The sequence below is a fragment of the Drosophila nasuta genome, chromosome 2L, assembly GCF_023558535.2.
Source record: "Drosophila nasuta strain 15112-1781.00 chromosome 2L, ASM2355853v1, whole genome shotgun sequence".
In the NCBI taxonomy this organism is placed as follows: Eukaryota; Metazoa; Arthropoda; class Insecta; order Diptera; family Drosophilidae; genus Drosophila; species Drosophila nasuta.
This window is the reverse complement of record NC_083455.1, coordinates 15,393,406-15,402,115: the sequence shown is the minus strand read 5'-3', so window position 1 is coordinate 15,402,115 and position 8,710 is coordinate 15,393,406.

Sequence of the window (8,710 nt, the reverse complement as noted above, 5' to 3'; positions counted from 1 at the left end):
GCTGAGTCTGCAATCATAAATCGTCGTCTGCTCACACAGATAAGGCGACAACAGCCAAGTCGTCCCTTGCCCTCTGCCCTTTAGCTCCACTTACACACATACATACTTACATATATGCATGTTTGCTTGACTATATTTAAAGTCATTTTGTGGCTTTGGCCAAAGTTGAAATAAATGTTATTACACACTTTTCGCCTTTCTGGGTCGTGCCATTCCATTCCGTTCGTTCGCCTTCATCTCGTTTTGTGGCTGCACAGTTTTTAGCTAAAAGTTTCACTTTTATGGCTTTCAATAAAAGTTTTTATGCTTCTGCAGATTTAATTAGAGCCATCAATCAGTTTTCAACATTCAGCATCAAATAATCTTTTATAGCGTCAGCATCATTAGTGCATTTTTCTCCCCCCAATTTATTTACTTCTGTTCTTAACTGCAAATGTGGAAAAATTCAAGAATATTATATAAGAGAATATTAATGCAAAAATCTAGAATTAAATATGCGAAACAGTTTTGCCAAAATATTATTTAATGCATCATAATTAATCACGTTTCGACTTGTGAAATTGCTGAGCAAACAATCACTAATCAAAAAGTGAGGCTGACATGCCACATTGTATGTATACTCTTGTGTATAATTGTGTGGGTATGCACACACGTGTCGAGCAGCACTCAAAGAGATGACAGGCGGAAGCAAACGTGTGCCGGAAAATCAGAGCAAAAATGGTTTGATTTATTTATGATATTTCCAGCAGAAATTGAAAGACAAAATAAGACTCTTTAGGTAAAAAGAATATATGTTAACACATTTAGTTTTTAACTGAACAAAAATTCATTTTTTTAACTTATTATACTAATTATACTTTACCTTTCAAATGTTTTCTTTATAATATTTCCAAAAGAAATAAGAAATACTTTTAAATGGCAAAAACGAGCTCTGTTCTATTTGTTCTATTTACTTTGGTTTATAATCTGATATATTTTGTACTCTCTTCGGTATATTTTAGTAATTTTCTGATACATTTTTGGTGTATTTGAAGAATATTATTCTATTCAAGATGAGTAGCGGGTATCTCACAGCATTCTTACTTGTTTCTTATTAAATTTTCTATCAATTTACTTGTTGTTCATCTCACAAGGTGTTAGCAGTGTCTTAAGAGAATATTTAAACAAACCCTAAGACAAAAACACATCTGTGCGCATTTATTTTTTAACTCAGCGAAAGTGCTCTCTTTTTAGCAGATTTCATAGATTCTCTTTCAACTCGAGCTTACTTACTTTTATCTTGCTGTTCATAAGCACTGCGATAAGTCAGCAGTGGGAAAAGCCACTCTAGCAGATAACTGGATAATAATATAGGGAAGTGTCTGATATAAATGAAATACAGCCCAGTCCGCAGCGCCTTCTCCCTTCTCCTCATTTGATATATTCAAACACACTGTGCCCTTATAAACGTCTCACACACTCTACGTCCCCCCACATAATAGATCAAATGTTTGGCTCACTATCTATCCACCACTCTAGAAATCAACCCCCGAAAACGCAAGCTGTAAAATATGCTCACGTTTTGGGGGAGGGAGGAAGGGGACGTCTAAGTAAAAGTCAAGACATTTTATTGATGTGCAATATGCATGAAATTAGAATTTAAAGTGTGCCGAAAAGTTGACAGTCAACAAATTTCAACAGATCTTTTAAGCCACGAACGTGCTTTGCGGTTTCTGTTGACTCTGGATAATATTTTACACAAAAATGCATCGCAATGAAAAGCATATTATTGCAGCTAACTTAATTGCTGGCTGGTTGCATATGCTGATGCAGGGCCATAAAGAAATGTTAATTGAATCCATTACTGGTTGCGTCGTCGCTTCTAACTCAATAAAAATGCAATTTGTGTGTGACTCCATGTACGTATTCCATTTAGCATTTTAATATGCACAAATCATTTTAAAATAATTAAATTAAAATATATATGGGAGTAAAAGGCTCGGCTATAGAACACACAAAAAAAGGGAAAAAACTGTGCAGCATAAAAGGGATCATACAGTTGTATATGTGCAAAGGGAAAGCGCCAAATAAAAACCATAATTCGACTATAAAAATATCGTAAAAAAGTCGACACACACACACGAGCTTTGCTGCAGTGTATTCGGTCGAGATCCGGAGTTGAGTTTGGGTCCATGTCCATGTCCATGGTGCTGATGCTGATGCTGACTGTGGCACGGGAGCCTGAGGCGGGCACTTCTGTTTTTCATGTTGCGGCTGCTGTAAACCGAGCCACTTAATGACTTCCGCCATAAACTATTTTCGGTTCAGCTAAATTCCAACAACTTTATTGCCAGCGCACAAAAAAAAGGCAAGGCTCAAACACAAACACACACACAGAGAGGCCAAAGAGAAACGACAAAAATTGGCAATGTTCGCTTTGTATATGTATACAAAAAATATATACATATATATATACTATATAGTGTGGCAGTCAGCCATGGAACATACTTACAAATTCTTATGTATAAAGGGGAGAAGTAAGAAAAATTTTATGTTTGCACAACATAAACAACATTATTTCTTATGGTTGAAACGAGCAAAGAGTCAGTTCGCTCGCTCTTTCTCTCGCTCTCTCTTTGTGAGACTCATTCTCGGTTCGCCTTCCTGCCCGTCATCCTGGGTGAAAAACTTCCCATCTTCCTGGCACCTACACAAGCGTAAACGGCACCGAAAAATTAATGACGCATAAGCATACAAAAATATATATGTATAGCACTTGCTCTTGAAATCAGTTTCGTATGAAAATCGATGGGCACAAAATTTATTATTGATATTTTGCAATGAAATGCAATTTATGAAGGACTTCTAAAGTAAATAAGAATTAGAGTAACATTTTCATATTGTTATTCAATTAAATGTAATTTCCTATTATTTTTTTTGAGTAATTGAAAGTGAAAGTTAAATTCTTTTGGCGATTTTGTGCCTTGGAACACCCAAAAAAATATCCAGCTGAAATATAAGTACCAGCGAATGATAACTGCATTGAGATATGCGGCTACAAATTTATGCAGTTAAAGAACGAGATATGATAATAAATAATAACCATTAAATAAGTAATAAGTATAAAATCTTTTGGCGATTTCGTTCCTTGGAAGCACGAAAAAATGATGCATCGCATTTTAATTGCATTGACATACTTAGCTGTAATTGCTGCAGTTAAAAAAACTAGAAATAACAATAATAACAAACATATAAATAAGAAGTGAATCATATTTTGGTGATTTTGTGTCTGGGAATTGGCCAGAAAATATGCGAATTTTAATTGCATGGAATTGGAATTGCTGCAGTTGAACAACTATAAATGGCAACAATGATTAAAAACACAGAAATAATAAGTAAATCATATTTGGGTGATTTTGTGTCTTGGAACCATCAAGAAAATATGCAGCTGAAATGTAAGTAGCATCGAATTTTAATTGCATTTAAATATGCGGCTGCAGTTGCTGCTGCAGTTAATCAACTAGAAATGGCAGAGGCAGAAAGATGCACCGACAGCGGCAACAGGATATCCTTTTGCTGTTCTTTTAATGCATGATTAAAAATTTAATTTGTAATTTCACAAGCATATAAACAGCTTTTCAGGTAAATAAATGAATTTAAGCTGACAACGCATCGCTTATCCATATCCACACAGACACACACACACACACACACACACTCACATGTCCTTGGCCAGAAGAACAATTGAGTTGCTTGGCGAGTGGAGTGTGCGTAGAATTCTCTTCCATGTGCGACTGTCACATCCTTGATACTGAAACGCAGTTGTTGTTGTTGTTATTGTTATTTAGCCATGCTCTGGCAACAGGAAGCTCCTCCTTAACTGTGTCGCTATGCTGTGTTTGCTTTTCCGGTTTATTTAAGTTGCACGCGCGCGCGCTCTTTTTCGCTCTTTCTCTCGCACTTCAGTGCAAGCGTTTTAAGTTTAAATTGCTTGGATTTGTGCTAGCAGAAAAGTGACAGTGGAGTCTAAACGCAATCCAACGCTTCCAACTGCTGTGCCCGGCATCCTGTCGAGCTCAACTAGCCTGGCCCAAGCCCTTTCTATATTTTTCCTCTATTCTTTTTTCTGTCGCTTTTGCGCTGATTGAATTATTCCGCTACACGCCATAAAGCGCGCCCTGCAAGAAGGAAAAAAAATAAGCAAGCACGAACGAGTTTCGTTGCTAGCAAAGAAGTGTTGCTCTTTTTTTTTTGTTTATATTATTACATCTATTTTTTTTATTGTATTTTATTTTATTTTCGGCACTGGTGACAGAAATCGCATACACGACCAGACCACATCCTTGCTCAGATTGCAGTTTTGTATTTGTCTTTAAGCACTGCAAATTTGCCATATATGTTTTGTTAGACATGTTATTGCTCGAGCTTCTGTCACCTGACATTTGCAGAATTGCAGGTAAAAGCAGAATTCGTGAACTTCAACTATTTGTTGATTGAGTCGGGATAAACTTTTTAGTTGTTTACTTCTTGTCAGTTTCTATTGGTGGCTAGAAAATACTAAAAAATATAGACAAGACGTAATAAATAATGACAGCAGCTCTACTTTCTACAAAAATATATAGAGCGTAAGAAATTTTAGTAGTCATTTTATTATTTAACTGCATTTCTTATTGTATGCTCATAAACAATGCGAATAATTGTCTTGGAAACTTTTTTTGTAACTTTCACTTTATGACTTTGCTGAACTTTAAATACTTAAATTATGTGTTCGTCTTCTCATTAAATTTGCGAGCAAAATGCTAATGACTGGAAATTTCTTTTTCGAATAAAATGTGTTGAAACCAAATCGAAATTCCGGCTAAAAGCAGCTGTGAGATAAACAGCGAGAGAGTTCAATGAATTGCTTGGCATTTCGCTGGAAACTCTATCTGATTTTGTGTGTGTGCGTGTGTGTATACATAATGGGAGCAGATTGTTAACGGCTTCTAGAAGAGTAGCAGATGTCAGTAAAACAAAAGCCTTACTCAGGCTACAAAATGAAAATGAAAATGTATATGCATGAAATTCGTTTATTAAATAAACAATGTCGGGCTCGGTTATCAATCAAAAAACATTTTTCATGTCAACTACGACAACGTTCCTCTTAGACATTGCAGCCAGTCAGCCGAAGATATAAGATTGTAAGTTTATTTGTGTGTTTGTCTGTTTATTGTAAATGATATGCCTGGCAAGTTTTCGATTGTGGAAACTAGGCCTGGGAGTTGCAGCAGCTGTTCGTTCGTCAGTGTAGGGTTGCCTTAAGTGCTGGCAAAGGAAAATCAAATAAAACTGAAAGAAGAATCTGTCTGCATTTTAATACATATTTTATTTGTGTTGGATTGCGAGTTGTGTGAGATGAGAGAGAAAAAGTCGCTGGCAGAAGTCAATTTGGCATAACTCAATTTACGCCAAAAGGCACAAAACACGCGCTTTTGTAATGTTAATAAGTAACAGCTAGCATGTCACCAACAACAACAATCAAACAACAACACACACACGCTTAAAGATAATTTTCTTAAATTTCCAACAACTGGTTTCGCAACTTTTTCTACCAGCAAAACAAACACAAGCGCACACACACGCACTTTTCCCTCATGCCCGTTCGTTTGCGCATTGGCACTGAGCAAAAGTAGCGCCAACTTTGATAAGATAACATAATTTCTGTCGTTTGTCACTTGCTGAAACTGACAATTAGAAAAGTTTATCATACAACTGGCAAAGCTGAACTGAACTCAACCGATCTGGGGGTATGCCAATGGCAATGGCAGTTGCCTGCCACACTGGGTTGATGATATTTTTGTCGACGGGCGTGAGTCTCTTACAACAAAAGGCGTGTGCTCGAAGCGTCGTCGTCGTCATCGTATTATCGTCGTCCTCGTCTGCATATAATGTGACAGACATTTGTTTGGAGGCTCAGACCCGAACTGTTTGCGCCTCAATAAGTTTCGAACCAGTGGGGAAGTTTATCTCGCTGCGACAAGCGACAAGCGTCAGTCAAAGTTCTTGTTCGTGTGCTTTTGAAAAATTGGCCCCCAGGCTTTAAGTTGCGCCCGGCCTCTTCTTTTTTTTTTTGTGGGCTTTAATGATCCAACATTGCTTTAACTTGTCAGCTGTTCAGCTCTTTTGTTGTATATCCATTTTTTTTGTTACCCCCATATGCGCCCGTATCTCTCTAATGCTCGAGTGTTGGGGGAAAAGCGTGTTCGTGCTAGTTGGCATGGCAAATGATTTGTTTCAAATAAATGACTTTAACCATTTGCAAAATGCAAAAAAAAAGAATGGGGAAAAAAAAGGAAAAAAGCCGCAATGGCAGCCGCAGCACTTCAGCTAAAAAGTAGGCAATACTTTTTGCCCTCGCTCTTCGTTTTTCGCTATGAGACTGACTGTTTGACTGACTAGCAGTTGCATTTCCACTGCAGTCATTCACTCAAATTTGACGTCGGTGGCTTTTTTGGCTGGCCAAAACAAATTTCGCGTTCTGCCAAGCGCAAAACTATATACAAAGTGAGTTAGTGAGAGTACTATATATACGACTGTGTGTGTGTGAGGGTGTGTAAATGAAAAGGTATATAGAAATAAACCGCAAAAATTAAGCAAAAAATAGTGTAAAAGACAGCAAAGAGCTTGGCGAGTAGAAGATGAAATACGCTGCAGCTGTTTGAATACGTTTGTAACTTATATTAAGTTAATTAGGAACATAGAACAAAATATATTAAATACCTCGAATAAGTTTTGGCTGGCAATTTGGTATATTTTGAGCTATATTGTACATATAAGTGCAGTACTTTATCAAAATACTAAATATAACCTTGGTGTAATTTCAGTATTTTTGCATTATATTAATTTGTTAATTATTGTATTTGGTGTACATATATGGTATATTAAAAAAAAACGTACTTGTTTAGTTTTAAAATATGCTTTATTTCTTAGAACTTCATCTAACATTTCTAATATTATAAATAAGAATGAACAAATATTTAATAGTTATTTTCAACTTTTCGACAGCTAAATTATCAGAGCTTTAAAATAATTTTTTTTGCCAACTCCAACGGCATGATTAAAATACCTTAAATGCCCTACAATCGTGGCAGATGCAAAATGAAAAAATTAAAAACCCAACTAAGCAACGCGTATTCTGTAGTTAAAAAAAAATTGTGAAAATATGGTCAAATGGCTGACGGTTTGTGGAGTGCTTGCTCCGCTGTTGAAGTGACGCTCGAGGTTGGGTTTTATGCAAATAATGAATTGCTATTTCTATGGCCAGGCCATAGAGTGGTGTGCCCTTGCACAGCCTTGAAGCCCTTGCATTAGTCGGAGCGGAGGTACGAGTGTGCTTGCTGACTGTTTTATTAGGCCTCGCTCGCTGAAAGAGTAAACCTGCCGCCTCTCCAATGCTGCGTTGGCGTCGTGTGGTAAGAACAATTATATTAATTAATTTTCACAGCGCTAAAATAACATAAAAAGTAAGAGCGATTTAGGGCAGAAGAGCCCAGTGAGGAGAGAGAGAGATATAAAAACAACGTCAGATTAATATGCACTGTCAACGATGTTTGGGCGAAGAAACGGGTTTAATTGAATATTTTTATTTTTATTTTCTTGCAACAAACGCTCTCCGCTTGCCGCTGTAATTTTGCATTCAAGTGCTTATCCCGCCGGAATATAAATGACGTCATTTAAATGTTGTACACCAAGCTGCAAAATCCTCCTCACACACCCGAAAACAACTGTTAAATTGGGTGAAATAATTGCGCACAATTATTTAAAAACTACAGCAACATCAGCAGGCAGTGAGGAAAAGCAAAGACAGCGGCTACAGCAAATAAAATTAAATTAAGTAGCAAGCAAACGGATTGCATTGCATTAATGAAACAATTAAGATGCTTCAGCTGCCGGCCAACTAATGAAGCCTTAGAGAATGAAGTTATTTAACAAAGTTGAAGACAACACAACACAAAACCACTCTCGGCTTATGCATTAAATGCTTTAAAACAATTAAAATTATTAATATGTACTATTTGCTTGTGGTGTTAATTAATTCAACGATTTATTGAAAGCTTATCATTTGGAGGACATCAAATGTTATTTCACTTAATTGCTATATATGCATAAGAGCAGGCTTATCTTATTACAGATTTTAATTAAAATTAGCGTGTTAAACTATACAAGTTTTAATAGTAGATACGAATATTTATCAATAATCGTAAACAATGTGAATTGCCTGACATTTCGCCTTTGCAATTCAAATTAAACCGTTTTACACAACAAGCTTTGATTTGCGTATTTAATGGTAGCAACAACAACAACAACAAAAAGAGCAGCAGCAACAACCGCAGCCGCATACACACATGTTGTGGTTGACTAAGGCTCGAGAGTTGTCCGGGTTTCTGGTCGAGATCTTTGCTGTTGGTCGCCGAGTCGAACCAAACCGAACCGAGTTGTAGTCGGTCTCTCTTTGCCTGGCTGGCTGGCTGGCTTGGGGAACCAAAAACCCTAATCACGCCGTTTGCGTTGTCTACGTGACCCGCCTGCCAGTGGTTGAATTATGCAAAAAGGAGGCGGCGACGTTATGCGCCAGGCATGGAAATGGCTCGACTTAGTGTGACGCAAATAATTAATTACGCAGCGCATGCCGAAAATTGAGGTGAAACTTTGGCCATGACTAATACCAAAATTCGCATTTTACTCGTACTTT